The following is a 17,978-nucleotide window of genomic DNA, read 5'->3' on the forward strand; positions in this document are numbered from 1 at the left end:
TCTTTTTATTAAGCATTTTAAAAATAAATGTTAAAGACGATGTAATTTCTTTTATTTTACTTGACGTTGTTATTTGGAAAGTTTTAGACAAATTTATGTTTTAAAGTACAAAATGTTAAAATTAAATTTGAAATTTTTACTTAAGTACGTTTTTGTTAATAATCATTTTCTGTTAAAAGTTTATGTTTTATAACTTTCCGTAACATCCCAGATTTGGGTGTTACATAAAGAACATTCCTCTTATCTAAAACAACTTTAACCATCTCAAGGTGCTTTTAGGATTAGGTTTCTATAAGAAAACATGCGTAATTTTCAGGGTTAGCCACGAAAATGAATGAATTGAAATTATTTACAACATGCATTCATCTTTATAGAAATACAACATGGGGTGTCATGAAAACAATACCTCTTTATAAAACGCGAAAGAAAAGGAGAAAAAGATGGAAAAAAGAAAGTGGGGTGATTGCAGAAGGAGAGTTAAGGTTTCTATGAGAAACATGTGTTAGAATTAATTGACGAATTAATTCTATTATGAGATTCATTTGAAATATTATGATGAACTCTATTGTGATCTAATAAAATACAAGGACCTATTGGTTATTATGAGAAATCGTAATAAAATAAAATAAAGATAAAATAAAGATCAACCCAATGTTATGGACGTTGACTTATAAAAGAATATTGGGGTTCTGTCTCTAAGGTTTTCTCACGATAAACTATCAAGAAAAAAAGTGTGAGAGGAGAAACGAAGACAAAAAAAGATAAATTAAGAAAATGAGGTTGAAGAATGTGAGAACTATGAATCTTAAGATCCTACAGTAGTTTTTTACAATAAATTATTATTGAATAAAAATTACAAAATAATTTACAACATGCAAATTTTAGGGTTCGTGTGAGAGAATCATTTAGTGGAAACTTAATTGCAAATGACTATTAAACACATAATAAAGTAGTTTGCATGTAACTCTGTACCACCACAAGAGATAAGATTTTTCATCATTCATTGATTATGTGACAAGATAAACCATCATTCCTCTATTCACAAGCAAGGATAAAAGAAATAAATTTATCACATCTTGAAAATTATAATTTAAATATGAAAACATAGAGATAATGATGTTAAATTATTTATATGATATTTATGATGAGAATGAAAATTTTGGTACATTTAAATTTTATATATATATATATATATATATATATATATATATATATATATACTATTTTTATAAATTTTTAAAAAGAAAGAAATATTAAATACTGTGGAGATTTTAAATATTTTTAAATATTATGTGTGAAATAAAGTTGGAGACAGAAATTATAAGAACAGTATAAATATCAATATATTTAAATTTTTATACTGTTTTAGATAAATTTTGTAAAATTGAATGGTCTTTTCCTTGTTTCTTTCGCTTAGGGTTGTGCTGTAAAATTCTGTCTGATTCTACGACTATAAGAAAATATAGAGATATTAATATATTAAAAATTTTATACTGTTTTAGATAAATTTTGTAAGATTGGAAAAGAGTATAGAACCAATCACACAGAAGCAATCGTACATAATAAATGTTTAAGAAAACATTTTCCTTTCATTGTTTTGGTTCTTTCACATGTAGTCATAAAACGTGTCACGTTTTCGTGATGTGAAAGATTTTTTTATATACGAAATAGTTTTACTATTTGTTGCATAAATCTTTGAAAATAGGGAAAAAAGTAAAAATAAGTCGACAAGTTTTGTGATTAGGAAAGATAAGTTATTTTCAAAGTAACTTCAAGAAAGTACTCTTTGTTATAAACTCTAACTAAGCCTTTAGTGGTACCTATCATTAAACTTCATCGGCGTCTCCACCATTTCTTATCCGTCACCAACAATCTCTCCATCTTCATGTCCTTATACCGTCAAGGGTTGTCGGTCCAACTAAAAGGAAATTTAGTGTTCCCGTCATCATTATAGAAATATGACCTCCCGACCTCCTTCACTACTACCTTGAAGAACCCATCCTTGAAATGTTTGAATGACTGAGTGAACGCGTCCAGTCTGCTCACACTCATTCGGCTTACCAATGATAACCACGTTGTCGGATGTTTCGGCCTTGTATCATAGAAATACAAAAACGATTGCGGAGAGGGTTGCAGGTACAACGAGCGGTAGAGAACACGAAAAGCTTGCAATACGCCCAGCTATTCGAATGCAGTTGAGTAGGAGCAACGCTTAGTAGACGTAGTACTCCCATGATAAAATCATCAAATTGTAGCCTCACGTGCAACTACGAAAAATGGCACATGTACATGTAGAAAAACTTTTCGGTCGCTCCCTCTTGGCCGTGACAGACGCATTCAACGACACTCACCCGCTCCAAAGACACTATATCACGGCTTACATCTCTCCCCACGATAGGAGTACAGTTAAGCCATGATTTAAGCAATCTCAACCATCTGAATAATGAATATTGATTCCGGATATCCGAAGCAACCCATTCATAACCAGCCTTAGCCAGCCAGCTACTCTCTACTATTTCCTCTAGAGGGTCTTCCCTTACCACAGTCACCATCTCCATCGGAATCCTCCCCGTCCCAATCGTAGGACCACCACTCCCATCATCAGACTGTCTACCTCCATCTTCCCTAAACCGTCCACTCGCACTACTCGATGGAGATAATGACATACTATCGCTAGTACTAGACATACCTTTTTTAATAAGTAAGATGCCGACAGGAACACAAAACTTATCGGACAGCTCTAACGCACAAAAATCACTACTCTCAGATTTCTTACAAATGAACCAACATAAACAAACTTTTAACAACAACCACATTTATAAAAAGCGATCTGAATCGCTACAACTCCTTCGCGCCAAAAGTTATAAGACACACGAAGTGTCACAATGCACACGAAACGTCACAATACTCAAAACGGCAGCGCAAAACCTTCTGATTAGACCTCTGACATCTGCCACCTTTTCACCTACCACCACCTATTACGACTTTAGCCTTAACATTGGTCATCACACTTAAAGGCTGGGGGACTGGCGTACTGCCCCTAGGCGGCCCAACAAAACCGCTCACACTTCACATCCTTTGCCACTATATCTCCACCGACAAAGGTTAGGGGACTGGTGTATTGCACCTAGGCGGCCCAACAAAACTGTTCACATTTCTCATCCTTTCCCGCTATATCTCCACCGACAAAAGCTGGGGGACTAGTGTACTGCACCTAGGCGACCTAACACGACTATACGGTAAAATCCACCTACACAGTCTGCAAGAATGCAAATAGTTATCAAATGAATCATCGAACAAGCATAAGACCGAGAATCATTGAATTAAGGGGGCTTGGGCCAGGCCCAGGCCCACCTACGACTCAAGCAATAGCCTAACCCATGACAAGGCCAAACATAATTAATAGACTATAAATATGCGTGGACCCCAACAATTAAAGGTATGCATTCATTAATCCCTTAATCACGAGTGATGACTTTCTGAGAGTTTCTTGGCTAACTTAATCGTTGGAGTCCTCTCCGCAGGTAACCCCTCACGGGTCCAAGTCGTGATACTAGTAGATGGCATGCGCGAGCCAAGGAGAAGCCAACTAGAGAGATTGCGGATTGAGGTAAGGTGATGTTTGTGTCTGACTTCTCTTATTTGTTCTCCGTAGGAACAAATTATAATAATTTGGAGTTACTCTTAGAATAGCTTGATTCCTTCTCCTTTTCGTTTTATTTGTAAAAAGTAGAAATAGAAACTTTTTGTCGAACCAAATAGACCTTTATTGGCCCTACTTCATGCATTATATTTGAAGACATGAACACAAAAATAAGGGGATGTTTATGTAATTATAAATGAAAATAGAGAATGAGATTCGCAAATATTTTCCCAAACCAAGCAAGCTCTTATTACTAATGTTTGATGGTTTGAGTGACTTAGAACTTGGTTTTCCTTAAGAAAAATTTTGTGTTAGAATCGTATGTATGGGAAAAATAAGCACTAGGAAACTGTGTCCTTAAGTGGCACCAAACTCAACTTAGATTTGTCAAGATTCAAAGTAACTTCCAGACAACGAGGGTCTAAGGCCTGGAAAAAGAAAACAAGCCATTAACTCTCTACTCTGCTTTATGGAAGGTTTAAATATTGAGAATTTGAACTTGGAGGGATAGACCCAAAGCTATATCGTACTTGCATTCAATCTTAATAATGCTAATATATCGTACTTGCATTCATGGTATTATTAGTTACAAAATTTGTAGGATATTTTGTAAAAGGTGTTTAGTGCACTTTCACTTTAGTACACTGTTTAGCAAAGTTCATGACATGCTTAACCCCAAAACATTTTGGACAGAAAGCTATATTGTACCTGCATTCTTCAATATCTAGATTATCGTAGCTCAACTATAAACACTAATAGGGATCTCGTAAACCTTTTTGAATATTGATTGGCTTAGAACTTCTCAATTTATTCACCGCAGCACGCCATAACACCTTTTCGTTTTCCTTCAAGCTAGTAGCAATAACTACCACTACAAGAATGTAGGCTTTTTTCGTCGGCCAAAAATGGACGTCACAAGCACAAAACCGACGATAAGAAGATGATCTTGTCGCGACGGCCACATGGACCACGCCTATTTCCTGGATGCAAAACTCGTTTGCGTCGGCTAAATGGGGACGCACATTTGCTTCTTACTTATCGTCAGCTCAATCGACAAAAACATATAAAAAATACAATAATAAATTCGTATGTGTGGGTCAAGCCCATGCACGTTAGCGTCAGCCTTGTTGGGTTTAGTCGACGTAAATAATTTGCACTATAATTGTTAGCATTGGCCTTGTGTGGGCTTGGCCGACGCAAATACGTGTTAAATTTGAAATGAAGAATTTGCTTCCAACGCATCCTAGAACACGTGCAATAGCAGAACCTGCATCCAATCCAATCCACAATTCAGGATATCATTTAATTCATTTAGAACTGAAATTGCAAACATAAAATTAAGTCCATTGTGACTTTAAATAGATCAAATTACAATCTCAGCAAAAACTTATTCCGAAAAACTAGTGATCAATCCAAATGAGGACATCCTTATAGGAAATGCTAAGAATGAGCTATGGATATGAAAGTTTTTCCTACATAATAGTCATGAAAATTTCAAAAAGTCGCGACAAAAATTTGTGGTGTGTTGATGACCCATTTATAAACATAAAACAACCACTTCTTTTGAAATTTTAACACTCCACATTATTTTAAGATACTCAAACAAAAGGGGCAGGAAATAGTGTACACTCCAACCAATTGAGCACATCCAATCACCTTTTATCAACATGTACATCATTTCACAATGGCATGAACATCACATTTCCATCAAAATACCAAAAATCAAAGCAGAGGCAAACTTCTTGCATGCCCAAATATAATCCCAAAAACAATATGCAAACGTGAAGATTAAATAAGATAAAAAGCACACCTCTGCAAACGCGAAGATAAAATTTTAGCTACTTTCTGGATCATTAGCAAACCACGATCTTTCGTGACAAAATGTAGATGAGGCACATGTCTAATCATCCAGTGCTCTTCTCCTCCATTGAGGTCAATCCTATGTTGAAATTTTGTCGACATATATAAGATTCCCATAACTTAATGTGAAAGAAGTTTCAACAATTTGGAAGAGAGGATATGTGGATGTAATTACATAACTAAAATGATTGGGCTCCAATGGGAAAGTGGACAAATAAACTCTTCAATTTAAACAAGTATGCATCCCAAAACTCAATTTCAAACATCTGAAACTTTCTTCCCCTCGTTAAAAACAATTTTCCTCATCAATATTTTCACACAATTTTATAAACCACTCAACTCCCAATCACTTCCGGTTATGCGCCTTAAAAAATACCCAAAAATCAATATGTGGTGAAATTGAAAGCCTAAAACAAAATAGTAGAAAAAAAATCATAAACTTACACTCAATCATAACATCAGAACATCAAAGAATTTGCAGTTCAATGCATATTCTTGTAGTATACAATGGCAATAGACAATCTTTTATATTCATTTGACATTGATATTGCCAAATGCTTGATGGTTTTAGGAGTGTCTTTAAATATAAGTGTTTTGTTTTGGAAGAGAGTCCACACTTTTTCATCAGTTAAGAGTGGTAGATAAATTTTTTTTGACAATTCATTAAAATACAAACTTCTTTCGATTTAGTAGTAATAAGAATATTGCAGCCTTTATAGTATTCAGAGGAGGGAATCCCTATGTGACCAAAATCAAACTTCTACCACACATCATTTAGAATCATAAGAATCTTTGTATCCTGGGTCAATTTCATGCATAAACCTTGGACGCTCTCCATTTCTTGGTTTTCTGGAAAGGTATAACGAACTTCCAATTTTTTCTTGAATACTTAGAACTCTGTCAAAAATATGTAAAGCTTCTGCTATCTTCTTAACTTCCATTGCTAATGTGGTTTAACCACAACCCCCATCCCATACAATCCAATAATGGCAACCTCATCATCTTTCACTGCTTTCATGAGTTGATCAATAGCAGATTTTCTTCTATCGAAATTCATACATTTTTCTGTGAGAATATAAAAAATGTTTGAAGGAATTGAGGTAATGCGTTCAAGTTGCATATATTTTCTACCTTCTTGAATGATATTTTCAACTTCTGCTTTTTTATTTGTCAACTTTTTTCCTAAACGGTATCGCCAAATCCAATTTGGACAATACTAAAAAACGTTCAACTTTTTTACTCTCTCGGCAAACGATTCATATCTTCTAAATCAATGTTTGCATTCTCTAACCATTTATCAATAACTTTAGTCTTTAAGTTTTGTATCTCGGCATGTGTGGCACATTCGTTTCAATTCCTTCTTGTTTTAATTAAGTTGTCTTCTTCTTTTTCAAGCTCTTTAACAAGACCATTAAAGAAAAGGGGTATTGTAATTGATTGATATAATTCCACACACCAAATCTTTTCAAATATAAGCCAAAATAACCATAAAGAATGTCCATTTATTTTCCCCACTAAATTAAACTTAATTAACCTGATAGTATAAAACAATTAAAAAATAACTTTAGTCATATTAAATTAAAAATGTCTTCTATTCGTTTACATATTTATTTCAAATTGCATAAAAGCAATCTTATAGTAAAATTACAAATTGAATATTATTTGTTATAATACCTTTTTGTATTTAATAGTTACTTAAAGGCTAGTGAAACTACAAGAAAAAATATTTTTAACAGAGGTTTATTTTTACATTACCCAAGGTTAAAACCTCTACTAAATTATTTACCCGGGATTTTGATTTCTCCCGCTAAACCATCCCTGGGGAATGTGTTAGTCGGGGATTTTACGAACCCCAGGAAGTACCAATCAATAACAGAGGTTTTTTATCCTCTTGTATTTAACATAGGTTTTAAAACCCCCGGTTAATTACCATGAATTTTGAAACCTCCATAAAATATCGTGGATTCTGAAACCTCCACAAAATACTATGGGTTTTAGAACCTCCATAAAATAACATAGGTTTCAGAACCCCCATAAAATACCATGGGTTTCAAAACTCCCTAAAATACCCTGGGCTTCAAAACCTTCGTAAAATACTATAGGTTTCAAAACCTCCGTAAAGTACCATAGATTTTTAAATTATTATTATTATATTTTTACTCATTTATCATTTATGTATTCATATATATTTTTTCAATCACAATTATTTACATTTATTCTATTTTTTTAATCTATATTTAATGAAATTATACATAAATAGATATAAACTCATCAAATTGACAAATTATATATAGATGACTAAATGTATATCAAAGTATAACAAATATACGAATTCAAATTCAAATTCAAGTACAATATTAGTTAGCAAAAACTATCATGAACCTGTCTCAGTGTTGGAAGCTAGAAATTCCTGGCAAGTTCCAATCCCTTGCAATATTCATAGAAGTCAGCAAGATTCTCAGCCTGCAGAAGGTTCATAAAAGAACATCAATGTAAGATCCGCAGACTTTAATTAATTAATTAATATGCGGGAAGGTAGTGCATTTATGACATTAAATTCTGTTATGTATAACGTGGAAAAGTGCTAGCTCATATGGTTGAGAGTACTTTGATTGTGTGAGAGGACTTGGGTTTGAGTCCTATGTATGCCAATTGTGTGTATTTTTGTTATTATTGTTTTAATAGTATGTTGGGCCATATTTGTGTATGAGATAATGCTTGAATTATGTGTGTTAGCAATTGGGGAGTCAAATTTAACTCTTTTTGGCTTAAACTTTAGCTGTGGGCTGAATATGAATAGGTGGAGCTGAGAAACAATCAAGTCATGGCCCTTGAAAAGCAATAAAACTCAAATTTAATCATATTCCCGTTTTTTTTTTTGCATTGACCTAGCATTAAGGCCTTTAAAAGGAAAAATTTGAGAGTGGAAAAGGGTTTTGAGAGGCTGTTTTCAGAGAGCTCTGAGAGGTGCACGAATTCAAGGTAAAATAGAGAATTAGATAGGGGTAATTGAAGTGGTGATAAGACAAGCCTTGGTGGTCAAAGGAATTTCCCCAATTTCAGAAGTTAAGCAAGGGATTTTTCAGGTTAGGAGAGCTAAACCTGTAAATTGTATGTTTGGTAAATTTTGCATGATTGTGATGATGCTATGCCATGAATTTTCGTGCTCCCTATGAGGTGAATTAGGGGTTTGGGTATTTGGGTGCTATTTTATTGGGATTTTTACCTAATTACATGAATATGATGGGTATTCTGTATTTGAGGGTGCTGTTGTTGTGCAATTTTGGGATTTTGGGTCTCTAATGTGTCTAAAGAATGTTGTTTTGATGGTGTAATGTGATCAAATTGGATTGGTATATTTTGGGAGTATATTTGGGTTCTGGTGCAGAATGTGTGTGCGTGAATCAGTGCCAAAACCTGCAATTCTCGCTCAGGCGAGACATGCAGGGACCCATAAATCTTCCTCTACTCGAGCAGCTCGCTCAGGCGAGGGGAATTGCTTTTGGGCGACAGACCAACTCGCTTAGGCGAGTATGACTCGCCCAAGCGAGAATCCGTGGGTGTCTCGAGTGTGTTGGTTGCGCAACTCACGTAGGCGAGGTTTGTTTCTTAGGCGAAACCGCGTCTCGCTCAGGCGAGAGTCTCTCACCTAAGCAAGAGATCGAAGAGCATTCTGATGGGAGTTTCACTCGCAGCCCAAGCGAGAGAGGAGAGTCTTGGGCGAAAGGTGATTTCGCCCAAGCGAGTAGGACTCACCTAAGCGAGAGTTCATGGTTGGTTTCGTGAATGGCACTCGCTCAGGCGAGGCAATCTAGCCTAAGCGAGGTGGACTGGTATACTTAGGCGAGAGATGAAATGTTAAGACTAGGGAGGGTTGGATGATAGGTTTAGGAGCAAAATATAGTATTGGGTTGATTGGGTTTGAATGATGGTGTGGGATCTACAAGGCTCCTAAGATATCTCAATGGTGAGCTTGCTGGTGTTCCATGGGTTGTGGCCCGGAACGTATCTTTGAGTTGTGGCTCAGGATAGGGGTTAAGCACGTGGCATTCTATAAGTTGTGGCCCAGAATGACTTCCCTTGAGTTGTGGCTCGGGATAGCGGATGAACACGAGGAACCTTGAGTTATGGCTCGGGTTGGCGAGTCTGTCGGTGTGATGTGCTGCTTGTGGCCAGTACGGATGGGTCCAACTGGATTGCCCTCCTCAGTGAGTTACTGACGAGTTTGGTAGTCCTGGGACGTTGCGGACTATGTTCGTATTTGGGAACTCCACCTAGCGTTACGGTGTGTGATCCGTAGCATGGTTTCCGCACGTGCTCTATCGGTTGTGGCCGATAGGTGTGGCAGCAAGGCGCTTTGAGATACTAATAGGAGACGTAGAAGACTGTTAACATGGTTGTGGCCGTGTGAAAGAATGGGACGAGGTTCCCTGATACACTTTACTATACATGGTGTTGGCCATGTAGAGGGAAGGTAACGAGTCTTCCACGAGGTGTATCGTTGTACATGGTAGTGGCCATATGATGGGAATGGAGCAAGCGTTGTGGGAAAGGAAAGAATATTATATATGGTTGTGGTCATGCAGTATATAGGAAGAGTTGTGTTATTGATAAAATGTTTTATCTGTTATACATGTATATGTGTGTTTGGTATATTTTTATATGTTTTTTTCTGTTAGCTCACCTTATCTGCTTGTGTTTGGCGATGATCGTTTACGCGATACACGTGAGCATGTGATGATGCAGGTGGAGCTGGTGAGGCTTAGCTACGGAGAGGGGATGATCATGGGATTTTTATTACTATGTTTATTAGTTTTGGATTTTTAAATGATATGTAAACTTTTGAGAGACTCTGGAACATTATTTCACTTTATGAGCTATGAGACGATGTTCTATTATACGATGTTAAAAATTTTAAATTTCCCTGTGTTTTAGGAATTGAGGCATAATTAATTATTGTGTAATTAATTAATTATTTTATTTTTATTAAAGTCGTAATATCCTGATGGGATGTTACAATCAACACCTTATAAAACATAAAACTTTATGTCTATTAGACATCAATTAAAATTCGTATCTCTATAGAAGGATTAAAAAGCAGAACTTCAAAATTAAAGATGTAAGCCTAACACGTATAAGAGGACAGCTACAAGATTCAAGATTTTCAAATAATGAAAGCCAAAACAATGATATTATACAATCAGTTTTCACAACCCATGCTAAGATTCAATCTAACCCTTTGACACTCCAATGAAGACACTATGGCCATGTTTTAGACACAATCCTAGTATCAGAAGTTAAGTTCATTTTAGGACGTAGTTGTTGTCGACCACTATACAAGCCTACTGAAAAATGATTTGTCTCACTGCTATTTCCTTCTATTAGTTGGTCTCTTGTTATCTGTTGGTGTGTATTCACCAGTTACCCTGCCATTTGCCACAAAAAATGAGTTACCATGGGGACTGAAGTTTATGCCAAACAGAAAAAAAAATTTGCAGTACAATGAAGTTAATGAAGTCTTGGCTTTTCTCACTATAAATTTTCTATCTAGTTTTGAGTGGTTCATTTTGGTAGCACAATCTGAAGGGTTTGTGAGAAGATAAGTTTCATCATAATCCCTGATCATCTTCTGCAGTGTAAGGAAACTAGCATTTTAGCACAATAGTCAAGGCAAAAATATATTTACCTATTATACAACAATATGGCTTCATGATTAAAAAGGAGAAAGTTTTTTATTATGATTAAAAAAAATACATTCCCTTGCTATAGTTTTAATGCGCCATCATATAACTTTCAATTTAAAGTTGTTCTAATAAATGAGCCAAATGCACTAAAGAAGTTGCTATTGCCTACTTCAATATCAATTTAGAAAGATTTAACCATTTCTATTTTTAAATAAATAAAGAATCAACTGGACCACTAATCATAGCATGCATAATCATGTTTTAATTACATACAACTGTAAAGGAAACTGGTAAACTAAATCAACTAAACAAATGTATAAAACATAACAGCAGTCTAAAAATGTGAGAATGATTGTACAAATATTTGAATGTGGCATGCCATAAGTTACAACTACCAGCTGAGATCCTTGTAATGGACTTACCTTATGAGAGAAAAAGTATCGCATAACCAGAGCTTGCCCCGTTCAAACTCCTCCACACTCATTCGCTCAACTTTTTCTCCATAACTAACATTAGATAAACAAGTCAATCAAGATAATCAAATATATATATATATATATATATATATGCACAATAACAATCACAATTATTACAAATTAATGAACAATATAATCCAATAGACCAATATAAGGGTCCCCTTACAATGAAAGATAAATTGCAACATTATAAAGAAAAATGCAGAGGATAAAGAATTATAAATCCTTAATGATAAAACTTTACTCCTACTTGTTACTATAAAAGTCTCAAATTAAAAACCTCACAACTAGATTGTATCACAAAAAACTACTAGCAAACCACAGTTATCATATATGTTGTAGTTATACACACTTTGTTATTGTTAACTTTACAACCATATGTTTTTTCAAAGGAATCTAATTGTGATTTATTAATTTATTTGGGTTTCCAAGGATTCATTCTTTTTTCCTGTCAAATGTGGATCAAAAAGACATCAAATGCCGAAAACAATCAACAATTTTCACAACTGAAAAATAAGAAATTGTTGTATTAATAATCAAATTGAGCAAGTAATATATATATATATATATATATATATATATATATCAGTACAACAATTTATAGTTTAGACCACACTAAAATAGACAACGGCTAAATAAATGTAGCCTAAACATATAATAAACAACATTTTTATAAATGATGTATAAATATCATGAAAGTCCATGATTATATAATTGTTTCTTTAAACTATGTGGGCAAAACTAGTAAAAATGTGGTCTAAAAACATAGGTAAGGTATAAAATCAACATGTAAAATTGTTGTTTATTGTGAGAATTTTAAGCAACGGTTTTAAAAATATTGTCATACTAAAAACCGTTATCTATTACCTATAGCTACACTCACCTATATCACCCCTAAAAAATTGTGGTCTAATCTTTAGACCACGGTTTTTATAATTTATATCATAATTTTATATTGTTGTCTAAAGTGATTTTTGTTGTAATATATATATATATATATATATATATATATATATATATGATAAATAGTATTACACTATAGAAAATTTTTATGATAAATGCTTTTAGTATATAAATTAGATTATGACTGAACTTATAACAAAAAGAATATTTTTTGAATATCTAAAGTATATCTTAAAAATAACAATTATATAGTTTTAAACATTAACAAAATGTTTTACATTTCAATTCATGATAAAACCTATTATAACTTTTATAATTTTAGTTCATTGTGGTTTAAAACACAGGAAGATATAGATCTAATGGAAGCTTTGGGAGTAAACAGCTACCGGCTATCTATATCATGGGCAAGAATTCTACCAAGTATGCTCCTATGCATTATAAAATTGAAATAAATTAATATTCCAACTAAGAATGTATCATAGATTCATGGTATGCATGACTTTAAACAGAGGGAATATTCGGAGAAGCCAACCATGCTGGTATTGACTTCTACAACAGACTAATTGATGTTCTAATACTCAAAGGTAACAAAATAAATTTATTTTCATTCATCAGAATTGCGTTTTTACCTCGCCCTATATGTCTCGGTTGGCGAGGAACCGAAGCATATAACGGTGCGGTGGCAATTTTGAAATTAAAGACAACTTATAGGCCTCGGTTCACACAAAAACTGGTGCCAAAAGCAGTTATAGGCCTCAGTTAAAAAAAACCAGTGCCAAAAGCAGTTATAGGCCCTGGTGCCAAAAGCAGTTATCTGCCCTTTCCAAATAACATCCTACACACATTTTAAGTTTTTAAGACTATGTTCACTTGAGATTAAGTAATTCTCTATAACAAAGGACATGATAATCATATATTATTGATCCTAAAATCATCAAATACGTAAATAACTCATTGGATCGCAACACTAAGGCAACAAGTACAAAGTAACATCCAAGTTGATATATTATTTCAATTCTTTCATTTCACACAGAAGCTAGATTGGCTAGGATGTACCATAATTGTTAGAACTCGTTTCTTTATATTATTTGATTAAAGCTCATTTATGGATTAAGTCCAAGCAATTTTTCATCACAGAATCAACAATTAAATGATATTGCAAAAGGGAGAGAGGTAGAGAATACCTTGAAGGATAGAAACTTTCCCGTTCATCACTGGTGCAATGGTGTATATCTGGTATTTGTGTTATACATTTGCACTTATCAAAATTTAATACTCTAAGATTCACAAAACTCTGGAAAAAAAAGGAAAGAAAAGGAAGAAATAAATGGATAGTCATAAAGTGAATGTATTAAAGTAGATGACAAGGAAAAGATACTATTTAAACTTGCATATGGAAAATTTTTTGGGATGAAAATCAGATGATAAACATTGTGAAAATATTTTGGTCAACCTGTCAAATGTCGTCCCATAGGCCATTTTTGTCTAAAAAATACTAACAGTGAATGATGTTGTGTAACTCCAGTTTAATATATAAAGCAAAACAATCTCACTTTCTAAAATCAAACCAAGTGATTTGTTGACCCTATTCTCTAGTATCCACTGAAATATTCCACAAAGATTTATAAAATAAGCAACCTTTCTCTTCTAACATGCACTATAAAATTATGTATCTAATTTTTTTTCTCAAAAGTAGAACTTTCAACCTAAATAACACTCTTCACTCTCTAAAACAGACATTCTCAACACTAAAAAATATCTCTCCACATTATCTTAAATTACTCTCTTTTAAACCACTTATATTACATTTTAAATTGTTTCATTTTACATTAAAATATATTTCATATATTTAAAAATATTTTACAATATTAATGATATAAAAACAAACGTTTATTATGTGTTATGCAAGACTTTAAAACAATGTCACATTCTTTATCATATATAAATTTTTATGGTTGAGTGAAGACAAAAAGTAGCATAGCATATGATTAGCATGATCAATATTGGTAATACAAGATTTAACTCTTATCAATGTTCAATGATAACTATGCAAAGAAGTTTCTACATTTTATGGGGTACTGATTTCTACAATAACTTTCACTATTTTAGAAAAAAATAAAGAAAGAAACTAAAAGTATTATCTTGGCATGTGGATAACACAACGCAAACACTTCCTTCCTTCATGAGATCGAAAGCTTTATTAATGTCATCAAATGACAAGTTGTGTGTTATGTAGTCATCAATCTGGATTTTCCTGCACATTAATCATAAAATTAGTAGTTTAGTATATATACTTTTTGCTTAAAAAATATTGTCTTTAGGCATGCATCTCCTGTATCAAACTAAAAAACAAAAAAATAATCCAAACTTTTGAGGTTATTTGAGGTTGCTTATCCAAACTAAAGAATTTGAGGTTGCATTCTCAATTCCTTTCTCTCTCGGCACTCCAGAAATAAAATAAGAAAGAACGATTAAATTAGCTTATGCAGATAACTTTCTTTATAAAAGTTTTCTCACATTAGCTCTGCAAAGAGCTTATTTTAACTGGTAGGCAAGCTCATTATAACTTATATAGAAAAGTTTATTTCATTTTACTTCCTAAATTTTTCTCCTATAAGTTCTTATCAAAGAATTTATCAAGATAGACTCTTCAATCATTTATAGACAAAAACATATACAAGCAGAGCAAGAGTTAGAGAAAGAACTTCTTGAAAACATCATTTACTTCTCTAGACCAATCATATTGGTGTAACACCCTAACCTCAACAATTGTTGAATTAATAGAGTTGATGGCAAATCAGGTGTGCATCGGAGTATAAGTTTTCTTATTGGTGACAACATGGAAGACTAGGTTGGCTGAGTTTTTCAAATCCTGGAAATCTAAAAATTAAACTCAATTTATATCAAATAATAACAAATGAAACCATGAAACCATAAGAAAAATTTTGCAAACTGAAAATTATGTTATATGGCATAGACACACGCTGACATGGCAAGGGAGTCACATTTTCAGGCTCTCCATCACTCACACAGCTAAATCATCACATTCACCTTCATTCACCATTACCCTCGTGTCACAAGCACCGACACACAAACCATGGGAAGGGATTCATCACTCTCGTTCAACACAAGCACCATTCATCACTCACATCTCGATTTACATTCACATTTTCACATAAAACCAACACTCATGCCAAGACAAGCGTTAATTGTTCACCTCTTTCACCATCGTTGTCGGAGCTATGGCAGCCTCCACCGAGCTCCAACGTGTCCTGCGCCACCACCTTTGCGTGACCGACACTACCGCTGGAATCTCTCTTCGTCTTCCTCCTCACCTTCTTCGTCTGAGTCGAACTACATGTTCTTCGTCGATTCGTCGTTGCAATGAACCCTAGCGCTAAGCCATTTCAACGATTAGTTGCTTGTGATGTCGAATTAGCGAACCCTTGCCATGGAATAGCATGGATGAGAGGGGGATTGGAAAGGTTTATTACATAGTGGAAGAAGGGTTATCTTAGAGGCTGTGTGAGGCAGATGAAGGTTTGGAGTGTAGATCTTCAATTAAAAGAAAAGAAAATGATATTTATTCTGCACTATTAAAAAATCACAAAATTTACGAGGGTTTCGCATAAACCCCTTTTGTTTACCAGAGGTCTGAGAAAATCTCTGTTACTTTATTTATTAGTAGAGGTTACTGTAACCTCCGATACTAAAGCCATGGTAAAATCAATATTTTTTGTAGTGTGAGGAACATTTAATAATCCAAATCGACTCGACTTGACCTTCGTCCTAAACCACCTCTACTTGACCTTCAACAGGGGCTGAATGCACAACCTTCGGCCTGGGCCGAATTGACATAACATTCGGCTTAGATTGACACGACTTGACCTTTTTTCTACGCCAATCCAACTCGACCTTTCGTCTAGGTTGACTAAGCTCGACCTTCCGCCCAGGTTGACCTAGTTCGACCTTTCGTCCAAGTTGACATAACTCAACCTTCCGTCTAGAATGACCTAACTCGACCCTAGCCCAACAAACTTGGCTTGACTTTCAGCCTAGCCCGCCTCGGCTCAACCTCCAGCTTTATCCGACTCAAATTGACCTTTGGCCCCTGACTTAGATATACCTCAGCCCGACCAAACTCAGATCAACGCTTGTCTTATACCAACTCAAATCGACCTTCGTCTTGGCCCGACTCAAGTCAACCTTTAGCATGACCCAACTTGGATCGACTTTCAACTAAGTTATACTAAAATTGATGTTCATCCTAGGTCGACTCAGCCCAACCTTCAAACCAGGTTATTCAACTCAACTTGTGGCTCACACTAACTCTACTCGACCTTTAACCTAGGTCAATTTGGGTTGATCTTGTCCTTAATCTCATTGACTTGACTTAGAGACACTTTTATTTTGAGTTTTCAAAATCCTAAAAATATTGATCTAAATATGATTGAAATTCAATTAAATAGATTGAATTTAAAATAAAAAAAATTGATTTGAATTTCGAAAAAATCAATTTAAATAGACTTCAAGTAATATAAATTTGAATTATTATAGATCGGATTTTACAATTTTAAATTTTTTTGTATGTTTAATAGAAAACAATTTATAAAAGAAGAAATCAAGTTTGTTTTAATGAAAAAAAAAATTTTGTAAGGATGATTTTATAATTTTAAAGCACAAAGTTAAATTAAAATGAATATTTTAATACAAAGAGGTTATAAAAGTTATATATAATACACAATTAATTTATTCTTGATTTATCTACAACGTCTCGTCTCTTTAAATATAATTTTTATTTAATTATAGTTTTTAAACTTTTCTTTTATCATTTTTTTTATCACTAGAAATACATGCATGTATCACATGCCTATATTTTTTTATTATAGAAATTTTTTTATTAAACTATAAAATAATTTTGTTAATTATTGAAATAAGAAATGTTAATAAGTATAAAATAAATTTGATAAAAATAAATAAATTTTGTAATTTTTTTGTGTAAATCTATGATGCACTGATACTTCAACTTGGGTCATCTATCCGTGTCCGACACGTATCCGTGTCTCATACTTTAGGATACTTTATTGATACTTATCAATGAAGTATCTAATTTATAAAGTCGTAATACACTATAAGAAACTCTTTGAATAATGACCAATTTTAGTGACAAAAAATAATTAAGCATTATATAGTGACTAATTTATGTGCCAATTTAAAAACTAAAAATTATTGGCAACTAAAATAGTTCCAAAAAAATTATAATTGGTCTTTAAGTTAATAATTAAAATAGATTTAATTATGGATTGGTTTCTAAATTAGTCACTAACATTAGCTACCAAGGTTTTGACTACCAAAATAATTAATTTTTAAATTGGTCACTATAAGGCCCATTAAATTTGGCTTATTATTTTC

The 17,978-nt window shown here is 33.6% G+C and overlaps 1 long non-coding RNA gene across 6 annotated transcripts; it reads right to left on the minus strand.

The window, feature by feature from the left end:
- Nucleotides 1-4,205: 4,205 nt before the first annotated feature.
- Nucleotides 4,206-16,186, minus strand: LOC114181971. 6 transcript variants are annotated; one of them, XR_003603978.1, is made up of 9 exons: nt 15,784-16,186; nt 15,328-15,446; nt 13,751-14,820; nt 11,610-11,693; nt 11,037-11,132; nt 10,188-10,929; nt 7,886-7,966; nt 5,454-5,582; nt 4,206-4,910 (listed from the first exon to the last, which is right to left on the minus strand). It is a non-coding gene; the product is annotated as an uncharacterized LOC114181971 (long non-coding RNA). The 6 variants fall into 6 exon arrangements; XR_003603981.1 differs by lacking the exon at nt 15,328-15,446 and having other exon boundaries at nt 11,037-11,129; nt 15,784-16,184; XR_003603979.1 differs by lacking the exon at nt 15,328-15,446 and having other exon boundaries at nt 11,005-11,132; nt 15,784-16,184.
- Nucleotides 16,187-17,978: the final 1,792 nt, after the last annotated feature.

Source organism: Vigna unguiculata, chromosome 4 (genome assembly GCF_004118075.2).
Source record: "Vigna unguiculata cultivar IT97K-499-35 chromosome 4, ASM411807v1, whole genome shotgun sequence".
Taxonomy (NCBI): domain Eukaryota; kingdom Viridiplantae; phylum Streptophyta; class Magnoliopsida; order Fabales; family Fabaceae; genus Vigna; species Vigna unguiculata.